The following is a 17,543-nucleotide window of genomic DNA, read 5'->3' as shown; positions in this document are numbered from 1 at the left end:
GGAGAGGATGAGGGGGAGGAGGGGGGAGAGGAGGGGGGAGAGGAGGGGGGAGAGGAGGGAGGAGAGGAGAGGAGAGGAGAGGAGAGGAGGGAGAGGGGGGGGAAGGGGAGGAGAGGGGGGAGGGGAGAGGAGAGGGGGGAGAGAGGGAGAGAGAGGGGGGAGGGGGGAGAGGAGGGAGGGGGAGGGGGGGAAGGGGAGGGGGGAGAGGAGAGGAGGGAGGGGGGAGGGGAGGAGAGGGGGGGAAGGGGGGAGGGGAGAGGAGAGGGGGAGGGGGGAGGGGGAGGGGAGGAGAGGGGGGGGGAAGGGGAGGGGGGAGAGGAGAGGGGGAGGGGAGAGGAGAGGGGGGAGGGTGGGAGAGGGGGGAGGGTGGGAGAGGGGGAGGGGAGGGGAGGGGGGAGGGGAGGGGAGGGGGGAGGGGAGGGGAGGGGGGAGGGGGGGGGAGAGGAGAGGAGGGGGAGGAGAGGAGAGGAGGGGGGAGGAGAGGAGAGGAGGGGGGAGGAGAGGAGAGGAGGGGGGAGGAGAGGAGGGGGGAGGAGAGGAGAGGAGGGGGGAGGAGAGGAGAGGAGAGAAGTGAGGGGGAGGGGGGAGAGTTGGAGAGGAGTAGGAGAGATTTATGGAGGGAAATTCAGAGGTTAGGACCCAGGCAGCTGGGGGCACAGCTGCTAATGATTGGGGAATAAAATTGACGTTACTGAGGAAGTGTGAATTGGGGAAGCTCCATTTGGGAGTTTTATGGGGACTGGGGGAGTTTACAGAGATGGAGAGGGGTGAGGCCACTGCCTGTTTTCATCAGAGGCCCAATAATGCACCAGGATTGAACTCAGGATCCTGGTCCACATCTTGGTCTGTGTTCAAGTCCAGATCTTGAACTAGATCCAGTCCCAATTCTAGATCCAATGTTTTTAACTATAAATTTAGAGTACCCAATTCACCTAGCCTGCACATCTTTGGGTTGTGGGGGCGAAACCCACGCAAACACTGGGAGAATGTGCAAACTCCACACGGTCAAGTGACCCAGAGCCGGGATCGAGCCTGGGACCTCGGCGCCGTGAGGCAGCAGGGCTAACCCACTGCGCACACCGTGCTGCCCTTCGATCCAATGGTTAAGCATTGAGTGAGATATATTCAGTGAGAGGTGTTTGTGTGTGATGTTTACTTATATTCAGTGAGAGGTGTTTGTGTGTGATGTTTACTAATCAGAGCTTTTACCCGCGTGATCCTTAATTCACAGAATAAGTGTGTAGGATTTAGTGTCACATGTAGGCTTACATTAACACTGAAATAAAGTTACTGTGAAAAGCCCCTAGTCGCCACATTCCGGCGCCTGTTCAGGTACACAGAGGGAGAATTCAGAATGTCCAATTCACCTAACAATATGTCTTTCGAGACTTGTGGGAGGAAAACGGAGCACCCGGAGGAAACCCATAAGACATAGGAGCGGAAGTAAGGCCATTCGGCCCATCGAGTCCACTCCACCATTCAATCATGGCTGATTTCAACTCCATTTACCCGCTCTCTCTCCATAGCCCTTAATTCTTCGAGAAATCAAGAATTTATCAACTTCTGTCTTAAAGACACTCAACCTCCCGGCCTCCACCGCCCTCTGTGGCAATGAGTTCCACAGACCCACCACTCTCTGGCTGAAGAAATTTCTCCTCATCTCTGTTCTAAAGTGACTCCCTTTTATTCTAAGGCTGTGCCCCCAGGTCCTAGTCTCCCCTGCTAATGGAAACAACTTCCCTACATCTACCCTATCTAAGCCATTCATTATCTTGTAAGTTTCCATTAGATCTCCCCTCAACCTCCTAAACTCCAATGAATATAATCCAGGATCCTCGGATGTTCATCGTATGTTAGGCCTACCATTCCTGGGATCATCCATGTGAATCTCCGCTGGACCCGCTCCAGTGCCAGTACGTCCTTCCTGAGGTGTGGGGCCCAAAATTGCTCACAGTATTCTAAATGGGGCCTAATTAGTGCTTTATAAAGCTTTAGAAGTACATCCCTGCTTTTATATTCCAAGCCTCTTGAGATAAATGACAACATTGCATTTGCTTTCTTAATTACGGACTCAACCTGCAAGTTTACCTTTAGAGAATCCTGGACTAGGACTCCCAAGTCCCTTTGCACTTCAGCATTATGAATTTTGTCACCGATTAGAAAATAGTCCATGCCTCTATTGTTTTTTCCAAAGTGCAAGACCTCGCACTTGCCCACGTTGAATTTCATCAGCCATTTCTTGGACCACTCTCCTAAACGGGGAGAACGTGCTCTTGATCATATGACTGCTATTGTTTTTGAGTGGGAAATCTAAAACCGATTCCAGAGAGAGTTTGTTTGACGGCTCCATGCTATTTACAATTTACTGGACAAATACTGCCTTGCTGATAGTGGTTATTTAAATATCGTTTTGATGTGACCCTTTTTTATATTTTAGTTAAAATTAAAAGTTTTACAACATGTACAGTTTTGCCTGTATTTATTAATTAGTAATTGTTGTTGTCTAAATTAATTTCCAAGTGAATCTTGCAAAGTATATTGGTGCAACCCACTTTAATGGTTGTGATTGTAGCAGTTTCCAGATTGTAACTGTGCTGACAATACTCGACCGTATCTGAGCAAAGTCTGATAACCTATCATTGTTCAGTGCCACACTCAGCACACAGGGGGTGGAGGGGGGGAGGGAAAGGGGTCGCTGACCTTGTGCTCATAGTGTTTGTAGAGGCCCAAAGCTCTGCTCCATTACTTCATTCTCATAGCCACCTGTCTGACCGGGAAGAGTTTTCCCAGGTTGATTTGAGTTACACTGAAAGGGGATAGGTTACTTGAGAAAGAACTTGCATTTCTGTAGCACCTTTCACGTCCCAAAGCGCTTTAGAGCGAGTTAAGTACTTTTGAGATGTGGTCACTGTTATGATGTAGGTAATGCAGAAGCCAGAGGGGAGATCGATTGGGGAGTATGGCGTGAGGCACTGCGAAGGGTAAACGGGACCTCCTCTTGTGCAAGGATGAGCCTGATACAGTTTAAGGTGGTGCACAGGGTGCATACGACTCGGGTGAGGATGAGTGGGTTCTTTCAGGGGACAGCAGATGAGTGTGAGAGGTATGGGGGGGGGGGGGGGGGGCAGTGAATCACGCGCACATATTTTGGGGTGTGAAAAATTGGGAAAAGTCTGGGTGGGAGTTTTCGCGGTCTTAGCCAGGATAGTGGAGGAGGGAGTGGACCCGGACCCTTTGGTGGTGATATTTGGGGTTTCAGAGAAGCCGGTGCTCATGGAGAGGAGGAAGGCCGATGTCGTGGCCTTCGCTTCTCTGACTGCACGGCGGCGAATTTTACTGGAGTGGCGGTCGGCATCGCCTTGGGGGGGGGGGGGGGGGGGGGTAGCGGCTTAGTTGGGTGACCTGTACGACTTCCTGCGGTTAGAGAAGATAAAGTATGAGTTAAGGGGCTCTGCAGGGGGTTTTGAGAAAAGGTGGGGGATGTTTGTGACCGTGTTTGAGGAGCTGTTCATTGTAGGGGGGAGGGGTGAAAAAGGGAAAACATCTGTACAGATTGTATAGTTAATTGCTGGGAAGTATGTTTCCCGGGGTATTTGTTTGCTGTAACCTGTTTTGATACATGTTCATAATAAAATACAAATTTAAAAGAAGGAAATGCAGCAGCCAATTTGCACTCAGCAAACTCCCACACATGTGACGATGATCAGATGATCTGTTTTAGTGAGGTTGGTTGACGGATCAATAATAATCTTTATTATTGTCACAAGTAGGCTTACATTAACACTGCAATGAAGTTACTGTGAAAAGCCCCTAGTCGCCACACTCCAGCGCCTATTCGGGTACACAGAGGAAGAATTCAGAATGTCCAATTCACCCAACAAGAACGTCTTTCGGGACTTGTGGTAGGAAACCGGAGCACCCGGAGGAAACGCATGAAGACATGGGGAGAACTTGCAAACTCCGCACAGATAGTGACCCAAGCCGGGAATCGAACCCCGGCGCTGTGAAGCAACGGTGCTAGCCACTGTGCTACCGTGTCGCCCATATTGGCCAGGACACCAGACAAAGTTCCACAACTCATCTTAGAACACTGGCCTCAGTTCAATGAATAATCCATAAATTTAAAATAACAGCACCTGTGACAGTGCGGCACCCCCTCAGTCCGAGCCGAGTTTTTGTGCCATATTCCTGGAGTCAAAATTGTGTGAATTCAAGACTATTGCAACATGTGCAGTGCAAACAGGGAAAGTGACATTGAGCCAACGATGCTATTGTGATTTTTTTTGTTGTAGGAACATAAGAACATAAGAACTAGGAGCAGGAGTCGGTCATCTGGCCCCTCAAGCCTCTCCGCCATTCAATGAGATCATGGCTGATCTTTTGTAGACTCGGCTCCACTTTCCGGCCCGAACACCATAACCCTTAATCCCTTTATTCTTCAAAAACCTATCTATCTTTATCTTAAAAACATTTAATGAAGGAGCCTCTACCGCTTCACTGGGCAAGGAATTCCATAGATTCACAACCCTTTGGGTGAAGAAGTTCCTCCTAAGCTCAGTCCTAAATCTACTTCCCCTGATTTTGAGGCTATGCCCCCTAGTTCTGCTTTCACCCACCAGTGGAAACAACCTGCCCGCGTTCTATCCCATCTATTCTCTTCATAATTTTATATGTTTTTATAAAATCCCTCCGCATCCTTCTAAATTCCAACGAGTACAGTCCCAGTCTACTCGACCTCTCGTAATCCAACCCCTTCAGCTCTGGGATTAACCTAGTGAATCTCCTCTGCACACTCTCCAGCGCCAGTACGTCCTTTCTCAAGTAAGGAGACCAAAACTGAACACAATACTCCAGGTGTGGCCTCACTAACACCTTATACAATTGCAGCATAACCACCCTAGTCTTAAACTCCATCCCTCTAGCAATGAAGGACAAAATTCCATTTGCCTTAATCACCTGTTGCACCTGTAAACCAACTTTTTGCGACTCATGAACTAGCACACCCAGGTCTCTCTGCACAGCAGCATGTTTTAATATTTTATCATTTAAATAATAATCCCTTTTGCTGTTATTCCTACCAAAATGGATAACCTCACATTTGTCAACATTGTTTTCCATCTGCCAGACCCTAGCCCATTCACTTAACCTATCCAAATCCCTCTGCAGACTTCCAGTATCCTCTGCACTTTTTGCTTTACCACTCATCTTAGTGTCGTCTGCAAACTTGAACACATTCATTGCCCTTGGTCCCCAACTCCAAATCATCTATGTAAATTGTGAACAATTGTGGCCCCAACACTGATCCCTGAGGGACACCACGAGCTACTGATTGCCAACCAGAGAAACACCCATTAATCCCCACTCTTTGCTTTCTATTAATTAACCAATCCTCTATCCATGCTACTACTTTCCCCTTAATGCCATGCATCTTTATCTTATGCAGCAACCTTTTGTGTGGCACCTTGTCAAAAGCTTTCTGGAAATCCAGATATACCACATCCATTGGCTCCCCATTATCTACCGCACTGGTAATGTCCTCTCAAAATTCCACATAATTAGTTAGGCATGACCTGCTATTTATGAACCCATGCGGCATCTGCAATGGGACAATTTCCACCCAGATGCCTCGCTATTTCTTCCTTGATGATAGATTCCTGCATCTTCACTACTACCGAAGTTAAGGTAACTGGCATATAATTACCCGCTTTCTGCCTACCTGCTTTTTTAAACAGTGGTGTCACATTTGCTAATTTCCAATCCGCCGGGACCACCCCAGAGTCTAGTGAATTTTGGTAAATTATCACTAGTGCATTTGCAATTTCCCAAGCCATCTCATTTAGCACTCTGGGATGGATTCCATTTGGGCCAGGAGACTTGTCTACCTTTAGCTCCATTAGCTTGCCCATCACTACCTCCTTAGTGATAACAATCCTCTCAAGGTCCTCACCTGTCATAGCCTCATTTCTAACAGTCACTGGCATGTTATTTGTGTCTTCCGCTGTGAAGGCCGACCCAAAAAACCCGTTCAGTTCCTCAGCCAGTTCCTCATCTCCCATTATTAAATCTCGCTTCTCATCCTCTAAAGGACCAATATTTACCTTAGCCACTCTTTTTTGTTTTATATATTTGTAGAAACTTTTACTATCTGTTTTTATATTCTGAGCAAGTTTACTCTCATAATCTATCTTACTCTTCTTTATAGCTTTTTTAGTAGCTTTCTGTTGCCCCCTAAAGATTTCCCAGTCCTCTAGTCTCCCACTGATCTTTGCTACTTTGTATGTTTTTTCCTTCAATTTGATACTCTCCCTTATTTCCTTAGATATCCACGGTCGATTTTCCCTCTTTTTACCGACCTTCCTTTTTGTTGGTATAAACCTTTGCTGGGCACTGTGGAAAATCGCTTGGAAGGTTCTCCACTGTTCCTCAACTGTTTCACCATGAAGTCTTTGCTCACAGTCTACCTTAGCTAGCTCTTCTCTCATCCCATTGTAATCTCCTTTGTTTAAGCACAAAACACTAGTGTTTGATTTTATCTTCTCACTCTCCATCTGTATTTTAAATTCCACCATATTGTGATTGCTCCTTCCGAGAGGATCCCTAACTATGAGATCATTAATCAATCCTGTCTCATTACACAGGATCAGATCTAGGACCGCTTGTTCCCTCGTAAGTTCCATTACGTACTGTCCTAGGAAACTATCACGGATACATTCTATAAACTCCTCCTCAAGGTTGCCTTGACCGTCCTGGTTAAAGCAATTGACATGTAGATTAAAATCCCCCATGATAACTGCTGTACCATTTGTACATGCATCAGTTATTTCTTTGTTTATTGCCTACCCCACCATAATGTTACTATTTGGTGGCCTATCGACTACTCCTATCAGTGACTTTTTCACCTTACTATTCCTGATTTCCACCCAAATGGATTCAACCTTATGCTCCATAGCACCAATGTCATCCCTTACTATTGCCCGGATGTCATCCTTAAATAACAGAGCTACACCACCTCCCTTACCATCCACTCTGTCCTTCCGAATAGTCTGATACCCGTGGATATTTAACTCCCAGTCATGACCATCCTTTAACCATGTTTCAGTAATGGCCACTAAATCATAGTCATTCACGATGATTTGCGCCATCAACTCATTTATCTTATTCCGAATACTACGAGCATTCAGGTAAAGTACACTTATGTTTGCTTTCATACCTCTGTTTTGAATCTTAACGCCTTGATCAGTAACCTCTTAACTTTTCTCCTAATTTTCCTTGTCGTTGAACCCATATCTTCATGTAACAACCTGCCGCGTCGCTTTCCATTTATGTTTTTACTTCCCGTTTTATTCCTTTTAGTATTCCTGGTCCTATTCACTGAGCTCCCCTCAGTCACTGTACCTTGTACTGTCGCCCTTTTTGATTTTTGACTATGGCTTCTCTGCCTTACACTTTCCCCCTTACTGCCTTTTGTTTCTGTCCCTGTTTTACTACCTTCCGACTTCCTGCATCGGTTCCCATCCCCCTGCCACATTAGTTTAAACACTCCCCAACCGCTCTAGCAAACACCCCCCCTAGGACATCGGTTCCAGTCCTGCCCAGATGTAACCCGTCCAGTTTGTACAGGTCCCACCTCCCCCAGAACCGGTCCCAATGCCCCAGGAATCTGAAACCCTCCCCCTGACACCATCCCTTCAGCCATGTATTCATCCTATGTATCCTATCATTTCTACTCTGACTAGAACGTGGCACCAGTAGTAATCCTGACATCACTACCTTCGAGGTCCGATTTCTTAACTTCCTTCCTAGCTCCCTGTATTCTGCTTTTAGGACCGCATCCCTTTTTATACCTATGTCGTTTGTACCGATGTGTACCACGACCACTGGCTGTTCACCCTCCCCCTCCAGAATGTCCTCTACCCGCTCCGAGACATCCTTGATCCTAGCACCAGGGAGGCAACATACCTCCCGAAGTCTCATTTGCGGCCACAGAAACGCCTGTCTATTCCCCTTGCAATTGAATCCCCTAGAACTATTGCACTGTCACACTTATCACCCCTCCCTCTGCAGCAGAACCAACCGTGATGCTGCGAGTTTGGCTGTTGCTGTTTTCCCCTGAGAGGCCATTCCCCTCAACAGTATCCAAAACGGTATATCTGTTCTGCAGGGGAATGGCCACAGGAGATTCCTGCACTACCTGCCTCGCTCTCTTGCTCTGTCTGGTGGGAAGTAATATTATTGGGAGCTGATGGGTTTTCCTCTGAACCTTCATCACCAATTCAGCCTGTCTTACATCAGAAGATATGAGGTGTAATGATACATTATCCATGTTAAAGCTCTTTAATTAACTGCAAATGATCTGAATTTAATATGTTCAAACCGAAACGTAATCCTTTTATTCGGAAAGACTGCAGACACTAGAAACCTGGAACACAAAGAGGAAACATTGGGATTAGACAGCAGGTCAGACAGCTCCAAGACAAATTCAGAATTAACATTTCAGGTTGAACAGTGTTGCCAGAATTGGCTTGAAACACGACCTTGCGTCTCTCTCTCTTTGTCTCCACAGATGCCACGCTGACGTGCACAATGTTTCCAGAATTGTCTGCCTTTATTTCACAACCCCTTTTTCATCATCCCAGGTGAGCGTGAATCGGCCAGGTGCAAACATCTGAAATTAAAGAAACCTCCCCCTCATCACTGGGGAGAGCAAACTGGGCTATCGCTTTGCTGAACACCTTCCAGCCCCAAGTGTGACCAAAGCCTCCAGTGGCTGATCGTTTTCAGTCTTCACCTCGATGTCCTCAGCCTCTTGCATTGTTTCCGTAAAGCTCAACACAACCTTGAGGAGCAGGACTTCGTCGTCCGATGAGACACTCCTTCCTTCCTGGCCTCGAGGCGGAGTCCAACAATTTCTGATCCTAACAAACGCTCCCATTCTTTTCAGATAACAGTTTTTGCTGATTGTTTTTCCCCCATTTGAACCTCCTCTGGAGCGATCTTTGACGTCCTTGACTCTTCCCATCAGCCTCGAGCCTCGCACCAACACTTCAGGCCGTGATCAGGATCTTATTGAATGGCCGAGCAGGGGCTGAATGGTCAACTCCGGCTTCTAATTGGTCTGATAATAATCGCTTATTGTCACAAGTCGCCTTCAATGAAGTTAGTGTGAAAAGCCCCTAGTCGCCACATTCCGGCACCTGTTCGGGGAGGCCGATACGGTAATTGAACCCGCGCTGCTGGCATTGTTCTGCATTACAAGCCAGCTGTGTAGCCCACTGTGCTAATGGTATCATCCGTTTTGTCCTTTAATCCCTCCTGCTCTCCACCTTATCACAGATTTTGTTCTTTCCCTCCCTCCTTGGTTCCCTCCCCCACCTTTCCCAGCCTCTGTACTTGTACGATTGATTAAATCTGGACATCTTCCTGTTTTGATGCAAAGTCATTGCCCTGTGATGTTCACTCTGTTTTTCCCTCTATAGACACTGCCAGATCTGCTGAGTATTTCTGGAATTCTGTTTTCAATTAAAACTATCCGATGGCTGGAATTACACCGCAGGTTTCAAGATGTTGAATATTCCCAACAGACATTTCAATGTTTTCAGTGACCTAACCGTTATTAATAATAATAATCTTTATTATTGTCACAAATAGATTTGCACCAACACTGCAATGAAGTTACTGTGAAAATCCCCTCGTCGCCACATTTCGGTGCCTGCTCGGGTACACCGTGGGAGAATTCAGAATGTCCAATTCACTTAACAAGCACGTCTTTCGGGACTTGTGGGAGGAAACCGGAGCACCCGGAGGAAACCCACGCAGACATGGGGAGAACTTGCAGACTACACACAGACAGTGACCCAAGCCGGGAATCGAACCTGGGACCCTGGCGCTGTGAAGCAACAGTGCTAACCATAGAATCATAGAATTTACAGTGCAGAAGGAGGCCATTCGGCTCATTGGGTCTGCACCGGCTTTTGGAAAGAGCACCCTACCCAAGTCCACAACTCCACCCTATCCCCATAACCCAGTAACCCCACCCAACACAAAGGGCAATTTTGGAGACGAAGGACAATTTATCACGGCCAATCCACCTAACCTGCACATCTTTGGACTGTGGGAGGAAACACACGGGGAGAACGTGCAGACTCCACACAGACAGTGACCCAAGCCGGGAATTGAACCTGGGACCCTGGCGCTGTGAAGCAACAGTGCTAACCACTGTGCTTTATGTGCACTGTGAGATTATAACATAAATGGAACCTACAAGGGAACAAGCAGTCCTAGATCTGGTCCTGTGTAATGAGGCAGGATTGATTTAATGATCTCATAGTTCGGGATCCTCTTGGAAGGAGCGACCACAATATGGTGGAATTTAAAATACAGTTGGAGGATGACAAGGTAAAATCAAACACTAGTGTTTTGTGCTTAAACAAAGGCGATTACAATGGGATGAGAGAAGAACTAGCTAAGGCAGACTGGGAGCAAAGACTTCATGGTGAAGCAGTTGAGGAACAGTGGAGAACCTTCCGAGCGATCTTTCACAGTGTTCAGAAAAGGTTCATACCGACAAAAAAGAAAGACTGTAGAAAGGGGAAAAATCGACCGTGGATATCTAAGGAGGCGAGGGAGAGTATCAAATTGAAGGAAAAAACATACTGGCAAAAATTAGTGGGAGACTAGAGGACTGGGAAGTCTTTAGGAGACAACAGAAAGCTACTAAAAAAGCTATAAAGAAGAGTAAGGTAGACTATGAAAGTAAACTGGCTCAGAACATAAAAGCAGATAGTAAAAGCTTCCACAAATATATAAGACACAAAAGAGTGGATAAGGTAAATATTGGTCCTTTGGAAGATGAGAAGGGAGATTTAATAATAGGAGATGGGGAAATGGCTGAGGAGCTGAACAGATTTTTTTGGTCAGTCTTCACAGTGGAAGACACAAATAACATGCCAGTGACTGATGGAAATAAAGATATGATAGGTGAGGACCTTGAGATGATTGTAATCACTAAGGAGGCAGTATTGGGCAAGCTAATGGGGCTAAAGGTAGACCGGTCTCCTGGCTCTGATGGGATGCATCCCAGAGTGTTAAAAGAGATCGTTAGGGAAATTGTAAACGCACTAGTGATAATTTATCAAAATTCACTAGACTCTGGGGTGGTCCCAGAGGATTGGAAAGTAGCAAACGTGACCAAACTGTTTAAAAAAAGGAGGTCGGCAGAAAGCGGGTAATTATAGGCCGGTAAGCTTAACTTCGATTGTGGGGAAAATGCTGGAATCTATCATTAAGGAGGAAATAGCGGGGCACCTGGAGGGAAATTGTCCCATTGGGCAGACGCAGCATGGGTTCATAAAGGGTAGGTCGTGTCTGACTAATTTGGTAGAATTTTTTGAGGACGTTACCAGTGCAGTAGATAACGGGGAGCCAATGGATGTGGTATATCTGGATTTCCAGAAAGCTTTTGACAAGGTGCCACACAAAAGGTTGCTGCATAAACTAAAGATGCATGGCATTGAGGGTAAAGTGGTAGCATGGGTAGAGGATTGGTTAACTAACAGAAAGCAGAGAGTGGGGATAAATGGGTGTTTCTCTGGTTGGCAACCTGTAACTAGTGGGGTCCCTCAAGGATCAGTGTTGGGCCCGCAGTTGTTCACAATTTACATAGACGATTTGGAGTTGGGGACCAAGTGCAATGTGGCAAAGTTTGCAGACGACACTAAGATGAGTGGTAAAGCAAAAAGTGCAGAGGATACTGGAAGTCTGCAGAAGGATTTGGATAGGTTAGGTGAATGGGCTAGGGTCTGGCAGATGGAATTCAATGTTGCCAAGTGTGAGGCTATCCATTTTGGGAGGAATAACAGCAGAATGGATTATTATTTAAACGGTAAGATGTTAAAACATGCTGCTGTGCAGAGGGACCTGGATGTGCTGGTGCACGAGTCGCAAAAAGTTGGTGTGCAGGTGCAACAGGTGATTAAGAAGGCTAATCGAGTTTTGTCTTTCATTGCTAGAGGGATGGAGTTCAAGACTAGGGAGGTTATGCTGCAACTGTATAAGGTGTTGGTGAGGCCAGATCTGGAGTATTGTGTTCAGTTTTGGCCTCCTTACCTGAGAAAGGACATATTGGCACTGGAGGGAGTGCAGAGGAGATTCACTAGGTTGATCCCAGAGTTGAGGGGATTAGATTATGACGAGTGGTTGAGTAGACTGGACTGTACTCATTGGAGTTTAGAAGGATGCGAGGGGATCTTATAGAAACATATAAAATTATGAAGGGAATAGATAGGATAAATGCGGGCAGGTTGTTTCCACTGGCGGGTGAAAGCAGAACTAGGGGGCATAGCCTCAAAATAAGGGGAAGTAGATTTAGGACTGAGTTTAGGAGGAACTTCTTCACCCAAAGGGTTGTGAATCTCTGGAATTCCTTGCCCAGTGAAGCAGTTGAGGCTCCTTCTTTAAACGTTTCTAAGAAAAAGATAGATGCCTTTCTAAAGAATAAAGGGATTCGGGGATATGGTGTACGGGCTGGAGAGTGGAGCTGAGTCCACAAAGATCAGCCATGATCTCATTAAATGGCGGAGCAGGCTCGAGGGGCCAGATGGCCTACTCCTGTTCCTAGTTCTTATGTTCTTATGTTCTAAACCTTTTACTGACACTTATGTGAAATACAACAAACACAGCATTCCAGAAACAGAAAAAAGAAACACTGGAAAAACAGAATTTTACAGGCCATTCGGCCCCTTGCACCTGTCATGCCCCATTCCCCCTCCCCTTGGCGAGATCCCTGCACGTTTTCTCTTTCAAATATCTCTCCAGGTCCCTTTTGAAAGTTGTTATTGAACCGTTTCCATCACCCTTTCAGACAGCGCCTTCCAGATCACAACAACTCGCTGCATAAAAGAATTCCTCCTCATTTCTCCCTCAGGTTCTTTTGTCAATTATCTTAAATCTGTATTCTCTGGTTATTTATCCTCCGACCAGTGGAAACAGTTTTGACTTATTAACTATCAAAGTCCTTTACAAAACTTGAAGATCGAAACAGAGGGAAACTATTCAGCCCGTTGAACCTGTTCACTATTCAGTAAGAACATGATTGATCTCTATATCGACTCCACCTGGCTTAAGTACTCTAATTGATATCCGGGTTCTAAACCAAGGCTCATTCTTGGATAACAGTCCATTCATCCATTAGACTGTTGAAGCAGCTGAGTCCCAGAGAAATTATTGCTTGATTGACAGCTCTGGCTCTCTGATCTCTTTTGTCAATTGAACATTGCTGATGCGGAGCAGACTCGATGGGCCGAATGGCCTAATTCAGTTCCTATATCTTATGAATTTACACAAGGTAAAGAAATTTCAAGTTGTTTACAATTTCTGCTGTTGGTACTTTTTTTAACATAAATTTAGTGTACCCAATTATTTTTTTGTCCAATTAAGGGGCAATTTAGCGTGGTCAATCCACCTGCCCTGCACATGTTTGGGTTGTGGTGGTGAGACCCCCGCAGTCACGGGGAGAATGTGCAAACTCCACAAGGACAGTGACCCGGGGCTGGGATCAAACCCGGGCCCTTGGCGCCGTGAGGCAGCGGTGCTAGCCACTGCGCCGCCGTGCCACCCGTGAAAGTTATGAGAGTATCCAATTCTTTTTTTTTCCCAATTAAGGGGCAATTTAGTGTGGCCAATCCACCTCCCCTGGTGAAAGTTCTGAGTTAATGACTGTTTTAATGTTTTAAAAATACTCCGATTGTCACTATGGGGTTCATTGGTTCTATTCAGTGCATTGTGGGGTGAATGTCTGTGGAAATGCCACAGTTTGGCAGGTAGGAGATGAGGGTCATGGGGGGGGGGGGGGTGGTGGAGGGTGTGCATATGGGTATGGCATGGTAAGTATGAGGAAGACCGTTTGAACGTACCTTTCTAAAGGTTCCCTCATGCAGAGTACAGCTCTTGACACTTCAGAGGGGTCGTGAACCTCTACTCTTTGAAAAGCTGGCTTGACTCCTTGGAAATCGTGGTTGACCAGGATATATCTCTCCCCACAACAGAGCCGGTTAGGTCTGGAATCCGCGGCACAGCCCGTACCATTCACCTGCATCCAGAGATGGGAAATCTCGGGAATCCCGGAATTGGTTCCCAGCTGCCATTTTCACCCCTCCATGGAGTCTCCCTGACTTCATTAAAACCAGGCCAATATATTGCCGCTGGTAAGGGAGACTCGACTGGACTGAAAGTAGGAAACACTTGAACACACAAAAATAGTTTGGAACTGTCTCCCACAAAGAGCAATTGACACTGGATCGATTGTTAAATCTAAAACCGATATTGATAGATTTTTGTGAGCCAAAGGTGTTAAGAGATCCAGAGCTGAGGTGGACATATGGAACTGGGATAAAGGTTAGTCCTGATCTTGTTGAATGGTGGAATGAGCTGGAGGGGCTGAATGGCTTCCTCCTGTTCCTCCATCCTGAGAGGCTTTGTGACATGCTGGGATGCTGAGTGCTTACAGCTATTTGGCTTTTGGAGACCATTTTCTGATAGAATGTTATAAAAACCGTCAATCCATTTATCGAGATTGCTTTCCTCTTTCATCTGAAGTGTTAACTTAGTTCATGCAGCGTTTATGTGCTAGGATTTTCCAGTCCTGCCGGTAGACTTTGGGAGAGAAAACCTTAAGACTCAATCAAAGGAGTAGGTTTGTAGAGAGGCGGAGGGTTTAGGGAGGGGATTCCAGCGATTGGATTCCCAGACTGCTGAAGGCACCGCTGCCAGTGATGGGAGCGTGGGATATACGAGAAACTCGGAATAGGAGGATGGCGGAGTTTGGGGGGGTCTTCATGTTGAAAATAAAATAAAAGTGTGGGGGGAATCAGAATACTTTTAGTAGATACAGAGCAGGCCATGTTAATGCCTGGAACAGGAAAGGACAAATCAAATATTAAAATATGCAGTGCAGGCATGGAGAGAGCAGATAAGATAATGCTTCACATCTGCGGCCTCCTTTAGTTCAGCATTTGAATTTAATTTTTATTTTGAATAATGTTGGGAGATGTACAGGAACATCTAGGTTAGGCAGTGACAGGACAGTGGAAAGAACTCGAGTCATTTATCTGTCACACTGGCTCCAGTATAACTTTTTTTATTTACGCAGTTACTTAAAGTCGTCATTCTAACTCTTCATCTATTCCCAGTTTTCCCGCTCACATTCTCTCGAGTCTATTTCACCCCGGGACCAGCTTCTGTCCTGCACTCCACTCCAGGGACAAGCCCGCCCACTTTCACCTCTGTGATGCTGCTTTTCCCCCACAGCCTGCCTACCGCTGAACCCCACCACCCAGGTTTCTGTCACACCCGCAGAATCAACTCAACATTCTCCTTTCCTGAGGGGCTGCGGAGCATGTCCCAGTCTCAGGTGGGCATTACCAGGGAGCTCCAGGGCTTGTCCCAGTCACTGAGGAGCATCGTCGAGGGCGTTGACATCATGCCGCAGACATTGGGGAGCCGCTAGCGCTGGCAGAGCCAAATGGTGCAGGGGCAGCTGGGGCCCGAAGGTTGTCTTGGAGTCAGCCCCTGGAACAGGGTGGCATGGCGTGGCATGTGCCGCCAGCAAGTGGACGCCCGCCAGTTGCATTGAAGGGGGGGGGGTAGGTGGTGCGATGATGGACGAAGCCACGTCCTATGTGAAACGAGCGAGGTTGAGGGCCTCCCTGATTCTCTAGGGTTGCCAGACCCTCGCCGCTGCTGCCTGTACCCCATCCTCCAGCAGTCCTGCGGGTCCCCCCCAGGCTCGTCTTCCAGCCCCACCTCGTCCTCATCCTCCTTGAAGGTGGCCGCATCTTCCCTCACCTCCAAAGCCCCTCTGCTGTGTCAGGATGTGGAGGGCACAGCAGACCACCACAAAGCGGGCGACCCTCCGGGGGGTGTACTGCAGGGCACCACCAGGGTGGTCAACGCATCGGAATGACATCTTGAAGAGTCCGATGCACAGTTCAATGACAACCCAGGTGGCCTCATGGGCCTCATTGTATCGGGTCTCTGCACTGGCCTCCATATTGGTACCATTGGCCAGGTCCTCAGCGGGTACCCCTTTTGCCCCACGAGCCAAATGGCCATCCTGGGGTGGTCCTCGAAGAGTCCGACGATGTCCGACTGCCCCAGGGTGTAGCTGTCTTGCACACTCCCTGGGAAGCGTACACACACATGGGCATGATCTTCATGTGGTGGTCGCACATGAGCTGGATGTTCAGGGAGTGGAATCCCTTTCTGTTGATGTCGGGCATTCTCTGATAGCCCAGTGAGTGCATGGCGACATGCGTGCCATCTATTACCCCCTGGGCCTGGGGCGTCCCGTCGATGGCAGAGAATCCTGTTGCCCGGGCATCCTGTGGGGCCTGGTCCACATCAAAGTTTCTATAGTTTGCTGTCTAGGCAAACGGGGCATCTGTGACCTCATTTGTGGGCTGCAGCTTGTGAAGTGCCACACAAGTGGGAAACCCACCAAACCTGCCCAGAATGACACTTGGAAATTCTTTTGTTAAATTGCGCCCATTAACTTTAACCATCTTCCACCAACCCTCTAACGGTTCATTTAACCTTCTCCAAGTGGAGGAAAGACATGACGTCAGCCAACCAGACGGAGGCACTGGGCGGAGTAGGAGACCTCCACCCAAGCAGAACCCGCCTCCGGGTTATCAACAAGGCGAAGGTGAGGACATCCACCTTCACGCCCGACTGAAGCACCAGCGAGTCCCATAACCCAAATATGGCCGACCCTTACCGGAGCCTGTCTGATCCTCCAGGATCACCTCTGGGAGGCAGGTTTCCAGCCGCAGTGCCAGCACCTTGGCAAGTAACTTAACATCCACGTTCAAGAGTGAGATAGGTCGATACGACGCCCACTCTACTGGGTGTTTGTCTGTCCTGAGACCGCCAGTCCCGAACACTCAGGAGGGCAACACTGCAACACTCTTTCCCCCCGCCCCCCGGACCGGTCCAGGCACCGGAACCGCATCTTCAGCTGTCCAATCACCTGTTCGACCTGCCTGCGTGGTGAAGCATGAGGGCTGTTTGCAGCGAGTCTCCACAGCCGTGTCTGGCCTCCGCACTGGTATCATCAGCCACATCCTGAGTGGGTGCCCCCAGTCGCCGAGGAGTCGTCCCTCAGCCATTGCTCTCCCTCAAAAACATCTGTGATCTGCAAACGTCCCAAGATTTGACTGTCATGGACGCTCCCCGGGAAATGGGTGTGCAGCTGCATTATGCGCGCGAGTGGTCACAGATGATCTGGATGTTGAGGGAGTAGAATCCCTTGGTCCAGCATGTTGCTGCCATGGCGACTGCGGGGTCATGTGGGTGCAGCCTATCCCTCCCTGCCCCTGGGGCATGCCAGCTAAGCAGGAGAAGTATGCCACGGCCCTGATGTGTCGGCTCTCCTGGCCCTGGCCTCAGTTGATTTACACGAGGACCATCGCATAAGGGCATCTGTAACCTCCCTAATGCATCTGTGTGCAGTTGACTGGGAGATGCCACATAGATAATAATAAGCATAA

The 17,543-nt window shown here is 47.8% G+C and overlaps 1 long non-coding RNA gene across 1 annotated transcript in view; it reads left to right on the top strand.

Annotated features, from left to right (window-relative positions):
• Positions 1 to 11,304, top strand: part of LOC140385690 (uncharacterized) — a 73,574-nt gene extending 62,270 nt beyond the window's left edge. Inside the window, exon 3 of the long non-coding RNA XR_011933427.1 lies at positions 8,564 to 11,304. This is a non-coding gene — a long non-coding RNA (uncharacterized lncRNA). The remainder of the gene's footprint in view (positions 1 to 8,563) is intronic.
• Positions 11,305 to 17,543: the final 6,239 nt, after the last annotated feature.

The sequence above is a fragment of the Scyliorhinus torazame genome, chromosome 1 (genome assembly GCF_047496885.1).
Source record: "Scyliorhinus torazame isolate Kashiwa2021f chromosome 1, sScyTor2.1, whole genome shotgun sequence".
Lineage (NCBI taxonomy): Eukaryota > Metazoa > Chordata > Chondrichthyes > Carcharhiniformes > Scyliorhinidae > Scyliorhinus > Scyliorhinus torazame.
Note: the sequence above shows the minus strand (reverse complement) of the source record. Positions and strands in the feature narration are given on the sequence as shown.